The sequence below is a fragment of the Netta rufina genome, assembly GCF_964035555.1.
Source record: "Netta rufina genome assembly, chromosome: 32".
Classification (NCBI taxonomy): Eukaryota; Metazoa; Chordata; class Aves; order Anseriformes; family Anatidae; genus Netta; species Netta rufina.
The window spans coordinates 1,595,306-1,610,269 of record NC_140156.1 but is presented as its reverse complement, the minus strand read 5'-3'; positions in this window follow the sequence as shown (position 1 = coordinate 1,610,269).

Here is a 14,964-nt window from a genome sequence, read left to right as displayed (position 1 = left end):
CAGGTCACCAACCAGTTCTTCGTGGATAGTGAGGGCCACATCCTGCTCCCCATCCCCTTCCACCAGCTCAGGGTACTGAGTATCCAGAGAACAACCAGTATTGCCGCTAAAGACTGAGGCAAAGAAGGCATTGAGCACCTCCGCCTTTTCCTCATCTCTTGTAACTAAGTTTCCCCTCGCATCCAGTAAAGGATGGAGATTCTCCTTAGTCCTCCTTTTTGTATTGATGTATTTATAGAAACGTTTTTTGTTATCTTTAACGGCAGTAGCCAGATTGAGCTCCAGATGAGCTTTGGCCTTCCTAATTTTGTCCCTGCACAGTCTCGCTACATCCTTAAAGTCCTCCCTAGTGGCCTGCCCACTTTTCCAAAGATTATAAACCCTCTTTTTTCTCCTAAGATCAAGCCACAATTCTCTGTTCAGCCAGGCTGGTCTTCTTCCCCGCCAGCTCGTCTTTGGGCACGTGGGGACAGACCGTTCCTGTGCCATTAAGATTTCCCTCTTGAAGAGCGCCCAGCCTTCCTGGACCCCTCTGCCCTTCAGAACCGCCTCCCAAGGGACTCCACCAACCAGTGTCCTGAGCAGATCAAAGTCAGCCCTCCAAAAGTCCAATACAGCGGTTTTACTGGTCCCCTTCCTGGCCTCGCCAAGAATAGTGAACTCCACCATTTCGTGGTCACTTTGCCCAAGACAGCTCCCGACAATCACATCCTCCACCAGTCCTTCTCTGTCTGTGAAGAGAAGGTCTAGCGGGGCACCACCCCTGGTAGGTTCACTAACCAGCTGCATCAGGAAGCTATCTTCCACGCTCTCCAGAAACCTCCTAGACTGCTTCCTCTGGGCTGTGTTGTGCTTCCAGGATATGTCAGGGAAGTTGAAGTCCCCCACGAGTACAAGAGCTGACGATTTTGCAACTTCTGTCAGCTGCCTGTAGAATTCCTCATCCGTCTCCTCATCCTGGTTCGGCGGTCTATAACAGACCCCGACCAGGACACTAGCCTTGTTGTCCCTGCCGATCCTAACCCAAAGGGACTCGACCTTGTCATTCCCAGCCTCAAGTTCTACAACCTCGAAAGACTCTCTAATATAGAGAGCCACACCACCACCCCTTCTGTGCCGCCTGTCCCTTCTATAGAGCTTATAGCCAGGCATTGCAGCACTCCAGTCATGAGACTGGTCCCACCACGTCTCCGTGATGCCAACCAAGTCGTAGCCTGCCTGCCGCACGATGGCTTCCAGCTCCTCCTGTTTGTTACCCATGCTGCGTGCATTGGTGTAGATGCACTTCAGCTGGGCCATTGCCTTATCCTCCGGCCTTGCCATTGTTCTCCCTGGCACAGCCCCAACAATCCTAGCTTCAGCCCCATCCCCCTTCCTACCTAGTTTAAAGCCCTCTCAATGAGCCCTGCCAGCTCCTGGCCCAGGATCCTTTTTCCCCTAAAAGATAGGGACCCGTCCGCGGCCATCAGGCCAGGTGCTGAGTAAAGTGCCCCATGATCAAAAAAAACAAGATTTCTGCGTTGGCACCAGCCCCGGAGCCACGTGTTTAACAGGTGGGCTTTCCGTGTCCTCTCTGAACCCCTCCCTGCCACCATAGGGATGGATGAAAACACCACCTGCACTCCCGCTCCATCCACTAACTGACCCAGTCCCCTAAAGTCTCTTTTGATAGCCTTGAGGCTTCTCTCTTCGATGTTGTCACTGCCCGCCTGGACTATCAAAAGAGGGTAATAGTCAGAGGGGCGTACCAGGTTGGGAAGCTTCCTGGCAACGTCCCTGACCCTGGCCCCAGGGAGGCAGCAGACTTCCCTACGGGTAGGGTCAGGCCGACAAATAGGGCCCTCTGTTCTCCTAAGAATCGAGTCTCCAACAACAATAACCCTCCTGTCTTTCTTGGTGGAGGCAGTCCTGAGGCGTGGAGTCGACCTCCTCACCCTAGGCATCCTCCTGGGAACACTTGCTACCTCTTCCTCAGCTACTGGTCTGTCGAGCTCCAGGGCCTCAAACCTGTTGTGTAAGGGCACCTGGGAACGCGGGGCCGGAAGGGGAGGGCATCGCCTGCGATGTCGAGCAGGGACCTGTTTCCAGTCCTCCTCAGCTCCCAGATCCCCTCCCTCTGCCCGACAGCTACAGGGCAGGGGGTCCACCCCCATTTGAGGAGTCTCACCTCGGTACCTCCCCTTGAGGCCCTGCAGGGAGTTACTCCAGAAGTCTATCTCTCGCTCACACTCCCTGATGGCCCTCAACCTCTCCACCTCCTCCTTGAGCTCCGCCACCATGCGGACCAGGTCATCCACCTGCTCGCACCTCACACACGCAGTTTCTCTGCCTCCCACCGATGGCAGCAACAGGTTCAGACACTCCTTGCATCCGGTGACCTGAACTGCGGCATTTTTTAACGGGTAGTCGGTCTGGGTGTGTACCGACTTCCTGGAGAGCACGCCGTGCCTGGTGGAGACATTATTACCTAGTTACGGCTGTTGTTAAGGAGGTGTTGTTTGTGTGTAGGGGGAGCACTAGGTGGGCACATTATTACCTAGTTACGGCTGTTGTTAAGGAGGTGTTGTTTGTGTGTAGGGGGAGCACTCTGCCCTGCCTGCGCGAACTGCCGCGCTAACTGCCGCGCCACTCCCTTCTGACGCGCCGCGCCCTGTTTGCCCGCCCTGGTCCCTCGCGCTCCTGGTCGCTCGCGCTCCCTAGGGGCAGCTTTTGAATGCCTGGGGAGGGGGCGCTGCTGGCTCCGCCTTCGCCTTGTCAGCCTCCCTCACGAGGGCTGCCGGGTCCTGGCGGCTCCCTCAAGTAGGCTCGATGCCGGAAAAATTAGCCCTGCCTGGCCCGATCCCCCGCTCCGCTGCAGAACGCGTCTGCCCCGGAGCCGATCGCCTCGGCAAATGGAGAGAAAAAAAAATATTATCTATGGAGAGACCAAGATTAGGACAAGAACAGCACAGAGTGCAGCATGAAGCCAATCAGGAGCTCAAGTTTGTATTCTTTGCATTCAACTTTATCCTTCCCTTGCTGGAAGGACCTGCTTTTTGACTCTCCTTCTCTTCAGTAGGAGCATGTTCCCTCTTGCTTTGGTAATGCTCTTTGTCAGTGGTTTTAGTCTCGTCCTTTGTATCTTGGCGTCTATCTGCAATAGCTAAGGAGGAAAGGTTTTTAGAGCTACATTCAGTGTCAGACTTAAGAGAGGAAGTTTGCTGCAATTTCTGCACAAAATAAAAATCCATTTCTCACTTCTGCTGAAGGACATGAATATTAAGAGGAAAACCTTCCAAAGTCAAACAAACAAACAAAAACCTCCGGACTACAGGAACACTCTCAAAGATATGCCATTTAGAAACCTCTCCGGTGGTTAGGACACCTTCTCCAGCTCCCAGAGAAAGTGTTTTTTCCCCTCTTGCTTCTGAAGCCATTGCACTAAAAAAGCAAACACATCCGTCTCCTTCCACCTGCTGCTCTGAGAAAAAAGGGATAGGGGCGAGCGGGGAACAGCCAATGTTTCTCCAGACAGTGGAGAAAAATGGAAAAACATTCTATAAAGGAACACAAGTTCTCCTTGAGGCACCAACCTGCATCAGAGTGATATGCTCAGTGCTGATCATTAGTTCTGTTCGTAACACTGGACATACAGTATGGAATTGTACTAATTTAAATCCTTCCATTAAATACTATCAGTAGACAGAGAAAAACGTAACGAACTTCCATAAAATTTTGTCTTAATCAGACTGTGCTCATTTTACCTCATTTCCTCCGACAAGCTGTTCAGCTGGCTGGCTGTGAGGGACTCCGTGATGACTTCTCGATTGACTGAAGGCATAGCTCCAGGCATCTGCAATTAAAACGCACAAGTCAGCAGACAAAAAAAATACTATTTGTAGTAGTACTGAGGACTAGTCTTGTCAGAATTTCTCCATTAAATGGTAAGCAAGACCGTCTTGAGTTGTATGCATTATCTACACTTCAAAGATAACCCCAACTCACCTCCCAAAATCTACTTTATGAAACTTAGGAATTTTTATGTCAGCTGAGCTTAAGTTGACAAGTTCTAATGTAAGCTCAGGTCTGCAAATTCTAACGGAATAATACCACAAAGTTTTACGATCACATTTGTGCTGTGTTTTCTCAGTATTTCACCTGAATTAGGAACACAATAAACACTCCCGAATACATCGTAGGTGAGAAATTCTCGATGGAGCAAATCTATGTTTCAAGCAATCCATTTGTTTTAGAAAAGAACATCTCAGAAGGTTTAACAGGTTCAACTCGGCAAGTGGAATCATCAAGTTTCAGTCCATTTTCTTTAGATTCATTAACTAACCTAATAGCACCATTTAGTGAATCTGTTTTTGGCAGCTCATGCTGGGATCTTCCTTTGTCAGCATTCTGACAGGAAGAATTGGAATGATGCAATGTACGGACTACCTTTCCAACCAAAATTCTATTAGAGGACATTGCATTGCAATTCCTTTGAAATAAGCCCTTTGACTCCTCCTCAGATTTTCCTGAAGATTCTGCACCATAAGGGACTGTGTTATCAGAGCTGAGTTTAGGATTTTCATTCACTGTTGGCTCCACAAAAATTTCATCAGAAACTTTTTTGTTTGTTTGCATTTGCTTCATTTGCATTACCGAATTTGTAATTGTGGATGAAGGAACAGCCTGGTAGAGATCTTCATCCTCCACAGCACTGCTAAGACAGTCAGGCTGTGACACAGTCTGACGAGCAGGCAATTTATTGTGAATACTGATGGTGATCTTCTGTTTTCTTGACGTATCAGTAATTGAAGGCCTGGTAATTGCCTGGTTTTGAACACAGGCCATTGGTGGTGCTGAAGATGGCCTTTTTAGGGTGACACCAGTGGTCTTTGCATCCTCTTTTATGGATCCATTTCCATTTAAATGGCTTGAATTCTGTATTTAAAAAGAAGAAATTGCAAGACGGATTAACGCAAACACTGCATGTAACATTTTGAAACACAAAACTCTCCTACTGAGTGTTTCTACAAATGGTCTTAACACCTAAAAAGAAAAACACACTGCCCTTTAAGGATAAATGCAAGTCCAATAAGCGTATTCAATTCCTGCTTTTGGTTTACTGCAGATTGGTATCAAATTAACATCATCTTTGAAAACCAGCCAAGCAACTTAACATTACCTGCTGCTATTCCCAAATATATTTATTTTCCCCTTTAAACATACCCTGAAAAGCCTGAAGTAATCGTTCTGGTGCTCAGGAATAAGACAATTAGTTTTCCCTGTCTTAGCTAAAGTGACAAGGATAGGAAAAACAAGTCCTCTTTTAAATGATTTGAGGATTAGTACACTGCTTAAATTGTCAAAGAGCGTAGCTCTCTGTGCTTTAGAAAGCTGTCTTGGAGGTATAAAGTAATGGAGTCGCATGGCTGCACAATTTAGCAGTAACCACTGTTTGAATGACTCTGGCTGTAGCATGAGGGCTGTGAAGAAAGCTGCAGCGTGGGAAGGAAAACAAAACTAAGATGCCGAAAACCAAACAAAAAACGCCACACCAAACCCACTAGCAGTTTGGTGCTGTTATCTGCCCTCCCGCTTCCCTGAATTACCTTAATCATATGAGGAAGAAGTCGTGGTCCCATAAATCCAGCCTGCTTACTATTAGCCCCCTGCTGACCAGGAGGGAATGAACAGGGATAAGATGGTGCTGGCAAGTAAAACGCACGTTCTCCAAGTGTCAAATCATAGCGCCTTCAGAAAAGAGCAGTGATCGTAGTTTAGTTTTTCTTTCAGCCTACTCTTGGATTAAATCCCATCCTATAATTTTAGAGGAACAGGTCATACGATATGGAAGCCTTCTCTACAGAAGGCTTCGCCAAGATTACAAACTGAAAAGTAGAGAACAGTCTTCCTACTAAGACTATCACTTTCAGAGCAATAATTCATTCTTACACTACAGATGACCTTCATTTCTCTCCTTCTCTAAATTAGCCAGCTACAGATAACACATAGATAGCAATTTACACAAGTGCTGCAGTTTAAGGCCAAGCAACAAAAGATAATAAATGACACAGAGAATTTCAGGTTAGACAGAACTGAATTAGACAAATAATAATCTTTTCCTGGGATAGCAAGAAAAACACTTGCAAAACAGAAAAATATCAATAACAGGAAAGTAAATCTCTTCTGAACACATTTTAAGATTTGTTATTACCTGATATAAAAAAGTATGTAAGCTTGCTGACCAAGAACTCTTTTAATGTCAGTACGGACTACTTTAGCATCATTCATCTGATACCAAAGTCCATTACCAGCCTGCAAATAAAGGCAACAATTTCTTTAGGTGAATTGCACGTTTTCCAAATGAAATCACGGATAGGAACAAAATACACACATGTCAAATAAAAATATAATGAAATCTTTTTCCCTACAAACAGTAGCTGCTAGTCATGCTTTAATTGGTTTGCCAGCACAACCTTTACCCTGTTAGAAATGCTGTTGACTTCTACCTGTACATAGCATATATAGTGTCTTGAGTGACAGTTGACACCGTGATGTACCAGCACCGCATATAAGGCATAGAGCAGTGGTTCTCCCATTGACTGCGACATGTAGGCTCTCAGGTCCAAATACTCCAGATATTTCACCTCCTAAAGAGAGACCAAGAAGATAGAAAAATTATCCCAGAGTACTTCGTGGACTAGCCAGAGAAAAACACTTCCAAAAAACACAGACTAGAAATTATTTCTAGAATATATTTCTAGAATATATTTCTTGATTCACTACAAATAAGTCTTCCCATAAACAACATTTAAGACTAGAAGTTGCAGAGAACTGTTTCCTGATGAATCAGCCTTCTCAGAGGAAAGCATATGCCTCTTGTCAAGCGGGAACTTTATTGATATTAAGAGAAAGAATAAGCCATAGTCATTAGTCTACAATTACTGTCTGAAAATATTAACAACTTTCAGCTTTGGGGGATGTCCACGATGATATAGTTGCATTACAGTGGTAAATATACCTTGTTGATCTTTCCACCTGTGAAATCTGCAAATCTTTTCAGTGATATTGTGAGAACCTTGGAAGAACGGTGTACGGTAAACCTCTTGGATGCAGGAACCATCTTTTTACACCTTAAAAACAAGCAGAGATAAGTGTTTGAAGGCATCTTCTTTTTTCGCTCCCAAAACAAACTCATTTTAATGTCTCACACATGCCTATGCTATTTGAATGACATTTACTTCCATAATAGGTTGGTCTTTTTTCTTTTCATAAACCCATGCACTGCTTGTCAGGTCTGTTAATACAGAGAAGAAGGTAAATTTTCCCAACAACTCAGAGCATAGCGGGAACAGGAATCTCTCACGAAAGGGTATTACCAGGTTGGATGGCAAGGTACCATTTCTTGGCCTACAAAAGTGGCTATTTGAACTCCAATCCTGGATACATTCTTTCAGCTTTCAAGGGAAATACAAATACTGAAAGTGGAATGAGAGAGCCTTGGTCCCCAGGACTAGAAATTGCAAATAATCTCCAACATAGGTCGTCTATCAACATCAAAAATACAACAGAAGCACATGGTCATTCTACAGGAGGGAGACATTTAACAGTAGGAAGTCTTCATGTACTGAGCTTGTCTGGAAAGACACTGAAACCATCTGCCATCCTTTGAAACAAAATAGTTAAGTTTGATACATTGCCCGCTCCAAGGTAGGACCTACAGTGTAAGCAGTGAAAATTAGCCACTAGCCCAGAGAACAACGGAAACTAGGCAGTTTACATCAAGAAAAGTACTGTCGAGAGCTAATAAATAGAAAGAACAAAAGTAGCTCTTTTTGAATTCTGATGGCAAAATACAAGCCAGAGAATTGCAAACCCATAGGGAATGCCTATGAACAAGACTTCCCCCCTCCAAAGAAACAAAAATCCAAGTGTTTTATAAACTTCCACAAAACTCGTAAGTAGATCCAAAGTTTAGAGGTAGTCCAACAGAGTCATGCAACATATAAAACTGACATCTAGGATTAAGACCTAATTCGTCAAAATCTTACTCACTACATTTATAGCAATTCTTTCCATCCAGCTCTTCAGGTTTCACAAAGAGTTCCAGAGCTCTGGTAACAGATGAAACTGCCTAGAGCAGCGAGAAAGAAGAGCGTAAAGTCACCGTAATTCAAAATTCCAGAGACGTACTAGTAGTTTATAAGAGAATCTTACTAACATACTCAAGCAATCTACTATGAGCACTGTGAAGAAGGAGGCAGAAAGAGCATGCTCAGCATTGACTTCACCTGGAAGTCATTTGACTTCGGAACAAATACTTTTCCAGTAGCCTAGACAGCATCTATAGTGTGCTTTGTCATCAATACTGGGGACAAATTCATCAGTCTAATAATTAGATGTATATTGAGGTAGAACAACAAAGAAGTATGACAGCATTATAATTTTTGCAGAAAGAGAATTCTTTCCCCTTAAACCCAATGCAAATGTGGAGACTATTTACATGGGTTCCACAGAAGGACAAAGTCCAATCCACCTCCTTAGCACCACCGAGCTCTTATGTTTTAACATTATATGTGGTTTTTTTTTGGTTTTTTAAGTTAAACAAGTTTAATTTAGAAAGTTATGCATGTACTTAAACATCATGAATTATATTTAGAAAACATCTTACCTTTATATCCAAAGTGATATCAAGAAATGCCTCATATGTATCCAAAATTGCTTTGCAATTCAAGCACTTCACTGGAAGCAAAATATAAATGCTTAACATGTGAAGGAGACTTACTGTCCAAATTCAAGTTGTTGACAGATACTACTTTAGACAAACTACAGACTGCTTTACTACCGACAAAAGACACAGATCAGTTCTAAGGACAGGAATATTTTTTAAAGTACCTCTCGATCTTAGAAATCCTCCAAATATTTGATGAATGATGGTGGTAGCTTGAGAAGGTCTGTCCAATCTGGAAATAAATTATAATCAGACCTCAGAAGATTTAAGGCGCAGAGTTAACTCTTCAAAGAGTTTTATGAAAACCAAGGATGATGCAGACCTTCATTGCTGATAGTAAATAAGGCACTAAAAGGTGCTAGAGATCATTTTTGATAGTAAATAAAGGACTAGAAGGTGCTAGAGAATGTATGAAAGTGAACTTGTTTATGCTTACTCGGTGCTTCCGTTCAAGCACGCTTCCTGCATAGCATCAACAGTATAGCTCAAGAACTCGTGTGCGTCTTCTTGACTGCCAAAACGGAAATGTTGTCCTATTCCTAAATAAGAAGATGATAGTATTTACCTCATTTAAAAATGAAATCGTTCTTGTATTTCTAAAATCTCTCTTCTTTATAGTGTTAAAACCTCTTATACACATCAAATAATTATTTGAAGATTACAAGCTATCGAAAAGAAACACATCTGAAGCCACTTATGACTGAGATTACTGATAACATGCATAGGCTCGATGGCATCAACAGTGCAATGCAAGGCCTGGTTAATGTGAGTCTCCATCGTGCACATCATGCAAAAATCTTGTTCACGACCTGAAGAGTGAAAGAAGCATCCCAGTCCAGCAAAATCTCCATAACTACAAACAAACATCTAAGTAAAATTTAAACTATAGATACAATATCCACTCTCCTTGCTACATTCTATTCTCCCAAGATGCCAATGTCCAAACAGTCTTGTAACATTTCATTTCACACAACTTTACAGAATAAAAATATCCACTAAGCCTGTATTCAAATGCATTTTGTGATGAGAAATCTAAAAGACTACTGCAAAGTTGCATTTGTAAAGGCTGACAGGAATGTGAACTCCACAGGCTGCAAAATGTATTACTCTCTAAAATTACTACTAAATGCATTACTGTCCAATGCACTTCATTATTCCCATGAAGAAATAAATGATCCTTTAATAAATAAATAAATTAATTAATTAATTAATCAAACACGGTGCATGAATTGCACTCCATATGCTATTCGGAGCCCACTGCTAATACAGTGCTCAAAGCCAGCTTCTACAGGTAAAATCAGGCAAATAAGCTTATCTCACAGAATCACTGCTGTTCTTTCACCTTCAGAGCTATCCAACAGATTAGAAATACTGTTAGAAAGTACTCACATGACTGGCCGTGCTCAAGAGAAAGCATGTAATTGTCAAGTGGGGGTGTGTAGGTCAAACACTGTAGAGTAGCATTAAGAAAACATGTGTTGCCAAGATTGTACAGGCCAACTCCATCACTTTGTGTTTCTCGCCAATCCATACAAATCTTCTCAGGTGGAAAAAGAATGCTCTGTGGCAGAGCAATTCCATCATTAACAACTGCAAGAAAGTTAAATTTAAAAAGAGATTTTGTTTGTTTGTTTCTAAGAAAGGTATTTAAAAAAATACTATTCTGCAGGAGCACCTAGAGGAGCTAGCTACAATCCAAACCAGAAAAACTTATTGCAGACACCTTTAATACCGCCAAATTCAAATTGGCTGGTCAACACAATGTTTTGGGGAAAAAAAAAAAACAACTTTAGTCAACCATTTTAATTTTTCTAAGGCAAGGCTAACTGCCATTCTGTTTGTAGTACCTAATGCCAAGTTCCTCTCCATCTATAATCTTTAACCTGATTAACTCAACTACTGTTTTTTTTCCTTATTATAACTTAAACCACAAACTTAGACTTGAAATTATATGGAAAAAAGGTAAAAACTAGTAACTAGGAATGACAGTACCCCTACAGATACCAGATCTTTTCCTGAGCCATGTTATCATTCAAAAAACGTGTGAAAAATGGAAGCTGTGAATAGCAACAATCAAACACTTTTCTTTGCAAAACGGAAAAGACATGGATGAATCTGTGCATTACAAAAAGTTCCCCATATTTCTCTGTTGATTGTAAATATATCAAAATTAATTTCTGTAACATCAGTCACTTCAGTTGCCTTAGGGGATTCGCTTTTGAAGTCTTTGTTCACAGTAGTCCCCTTCTCTATCAGTGCAACAAGTAAGAACTGCATTTTCTACTTTTGCTTTGAAGAAAATGGAGGCAGGATAAAGCGCACACTTACTTAGATCTCTTGGGGCAAAAGCCTTAGATTTTTCAGATGATCTACAGTAAATAGCACCTCCACGTCCTTGGGCCACAGAGACTTGGCTTAAATCTTCTGCAGGCGGTATCCGGCCCCAGTTTGCGGTGCGTGACATCAGTATTTTAGTACTTGGTTTCTTGGATTTGCCAGACCGCCTTGAAGAGGACTTTTTAGGCTTTGAAGATTTGGGCTTCTTAACTACGGTCATTGTTGACATCTGCGACAGAGACAGAAGTTCTGGTTGATGTAAGAATATCAAGAAGCATTCCAAGAAGAAAAGAGTAGCAGAAGTCCTGTCACTTAATCTCAAAGAAACAGCCTTAAGAACTAAATCGCTGGTATGAATGATTTAAAAAGAATCCCCAAACTAAACACACAAAGTGAAAATTTCCATCCAAACTCTATCAGTACTACTTTTAGCTTCTGCAGAACTAGTGGCTGATGCCATTTCTTTCACTTCCGTAGGATTTTAATCCATTACAACTCTGGAGTCTTTTAAATATAAAAATGTAGAAGACATTCTCTGAGGGGAATCAGTTATTTATTGATTTCCGGAGTTGCTCAATTATCTGTTAATTATTACCTATGATCTAACAGATAATTGTTGCAATTATCTATTGCTGGTGTTAGTAACGGAACACTATTACTTCACTGCCTGCGTTTTTCTGTTTCGTGTGCACAAAGGTACCCAGAACTCACTGCTACTTTTATTCTGTCTTTCCAGGGCTCGCCCTCTACCTCACTGTCTACTGCACCAGTCATGAGGGGTTTGTTGTGATTCTACAATGAGCCTAGCTTTTAAATACACCTTTTCTGGGCGTCACTTTGTGATAGCAAGTTAATTTGTGAGGGCTCCTCAGTCTACATCATGCGGTTGCTTTTTCCAGGTGAAAAAGCGGAGCCGTAAGTGGCAGTACACTAAAGCCCTGGCATGTTGAGATCCAAGAGGAGAGATGTTTGGCCCTCCTTTTCACTCCTGGGAACCATATACCTCAAAACCCACAGAGGATGGGCTATATCTCAGAGAAATCTTGGGAAAGGAGAGCATGAAGAGCATGTTTGCAAATTTATTTCTCCCTGGGCTTCTTCTGCTTCTCCAAGAAAGACGAGTTTGAATATAACTTTGGCAGCAGTACTTCTGGTGTTTTACTCCTACCACATTTAAAACTCCTACGAAAAACTGAAAAGTTAGACTAAAAAGCAGCTCTTTCCGTTCTACTTTGTAAAGTTGCACGTTTTCCTCATGCAAAACAACAGGGGAATGTAAGCTAGAAATGGAAATGCTGAATGTAAAACAAAACAAAACAAACCTCAGCCCTCTAGGACTGGCCAATAACTGCTACAAAGTCCTTTTTAAAATGCTGATTAGGTTTCAAGGTGATACCGCTTTAAATAAGCGTAATTGTGTGTCCATAGGCAGAAGCTGAATAATGACAGGATGAACTTCTATACTTCATGTTTTGTTACTGTCTTACTGTAGCACACAGGGACTTGTTACCTTTAGGGAAACCACTAACCTCATGGAGGGTTTAAAACATAAGCTAGTTTGTTATACCAAAATGACGGAGAGAACAAAGCATAAAGTGCTTTCATATTTCTAGCACGCCTTGATTGCTATCCATTAAACTTCAGACACGTTAAACAAAACACAGTAAATAAGAAAACTCCTAGTCCCACAGCTGGCAAATTGTGTGCAGAGGTTGTAATTAGAACTTTTTTCCCTTGACATTTTACATTTAAGATTGATTTTAAATCCATTCTATACACACTTTCCATTCCTGAAAAAACAATATGCAAACCTGAAAAATGCATTTACATGAGAAATGAAGTCACCCTTGTCCGATTGGAAGACTAAGGTGACAGCTCCTGGGCTCAGGGACTTTCAGATAAGCTCCAATCTTCACCAGTGACAGCTCCTTTTTTTGGATTGAAAGGGAAAATGTTTCAGCAACACATTGAAAACATACTTAAGGGACAAGAAACAAAATCAAGACTGCAGTGAGAAGGAGAACAGAAACACAATACTGGGGGAAAAGAAAAGAAAAAGGAGAAGAGAAGAGAAGAGAAGAGAAGAGAAGAGAAGAGAAGAGAAGAGAAGAGAAGAGAAGAGAAGAGAAGAGAAGAGAAGAGAAGAGAAGAGAAGAGAAGAGAAGAGAAGAGAAGAGAAGAGAAGAGAAGAGAAGAGAAGAGAAGAGAAGAGAAGAGAAGAGAAGAGAAGAGAAGAGAAGAGAAGAGAAGAGAAGAGAAGAGAAGAGAAGAGAAGAGAAGAGAAGAGAAGAGAAGAGAAGAGAAGAGAAGACCTTGGTCTTTATACTGACCAATATAGATAAGCCTTACACATTTTTAAGTTTATTTTTGACAACTGATTGAGGCGTTACCAGGTATTAAGTACGATTCAAGAGCAAATATTAACACTAGAAAGAAGAAATCCGATCCACCACCACTTTTTCAAAATACATCCATTTCTAATTTGGAGATGACGTCTCTCTGACAAGGTAGTAGAAAAACTGTAAATACCGACAGAGCTTCCTCTCCCGATGTTCCATATACATACCGATGCTGTTCCTACACCTATGCTCTGAGCATAAATTTATGTTGACGTGAGTATCGGGTGTTACTCCTCTCTTTGTTTGCCTTGAGAGACACACCTCTTGTCCACTGAAAAGTAAACTCAGGATTCCAGATCAGTTAAGACAGTTGCTATCCCCCCATTCAGAGTTCTGCAGCAGCACTGTTCAGATGTGTTTAGCAGTCTCTTTAGAAAACGTTATCACTTAGGACCTGCTTCTCAGTAGGTACACGTTTGGCCTCCTCCGCTTAGCAGAGAGTCAATCCCAGTTTAAGCTTTCGTACAAGAGCCCCTTCACGAAACAGAGTTGAACCCTGACATAACTGAGTTGAACCTTTAACCTTGAAGCTTCCTTAAAGAAGAAAGCAGCACCCAGGCCAGGAAATAGAAATTAATTGTCACTTTACCCTGAAACACAGTGAGCTATTCTGTGCTGGCAGGATTGCTGCCGGGCTGGCCGACGAGGCGGCGGGCAGCTCCCCAGGGCCACAGGGCTTGTCACAGGGAGCCGCCGGGGGTCTCCAAGGTCCGGGAACAGCGGCAACAGCGGCAACAGCGGGGACAGAGGGGACAGCAGCAACAGAAGGAGCCACCTCAGCCAGGGCCGTCTCCACAACCGCCACAATGGCCTCGGAACGCGGCCGAACTCGGAGCTCCAGCGTGACGCCTTTTGAACCTGGCCGCGCTGCTCATGGCTAAAACCAGAGCGTTTCCTCCGGCGTGTGTTTACTGTCGGTGCCGGATCGGCCCTCACCCCGAGCTCTCCCTGCCGGGAGGGCTTTGGGGTTGGGGTTTCCCTCCCGCCGCCGCCGCGGGCAGGCCCCGCGCGCATGGTGTCCGCGCTGGGGAGCAGCATCTGGCCCGCGGCGAGAGCCTGAGGGCGCAACACGAAAAAGCCCCGACACAAAAAAGCCCCGACATGCGGCCGAGGCGGCGGGGAGACGGCTCTGAGGGAGCCGCCGCTTCGCCCCGCCGTCCTCCCCTCCCGGGCCGCCCCGCCAAGCCCCGTGCGCCTCAGGTGCTGCGCTGAGGGGGTGGCTGGGTACTGAGACAGCTGCCCAGGGCACTGCTCATGGCACCGAGCTTGACGGAGGTCAACAAGTGTTGAACAATGCGCTCAGACATCGGGTCTCAGTTTGGGGTGGTCCTGTGTGGAGCCAGGAGTTGGACTCGGTGATTATTGGTAGCCCTTTCCACCTTGGGATGTTCTCTGATTCTAGGTCAGCAATCCAGTAGCTGATGAGAAGTGTGGAGTCATTCAAAGGGAAGAGAGAACTGATTAAGGAGGTATTGGGGAGGTATTGGAGAGGCAAGGACAATCCCCAGACATGGAGTGTAT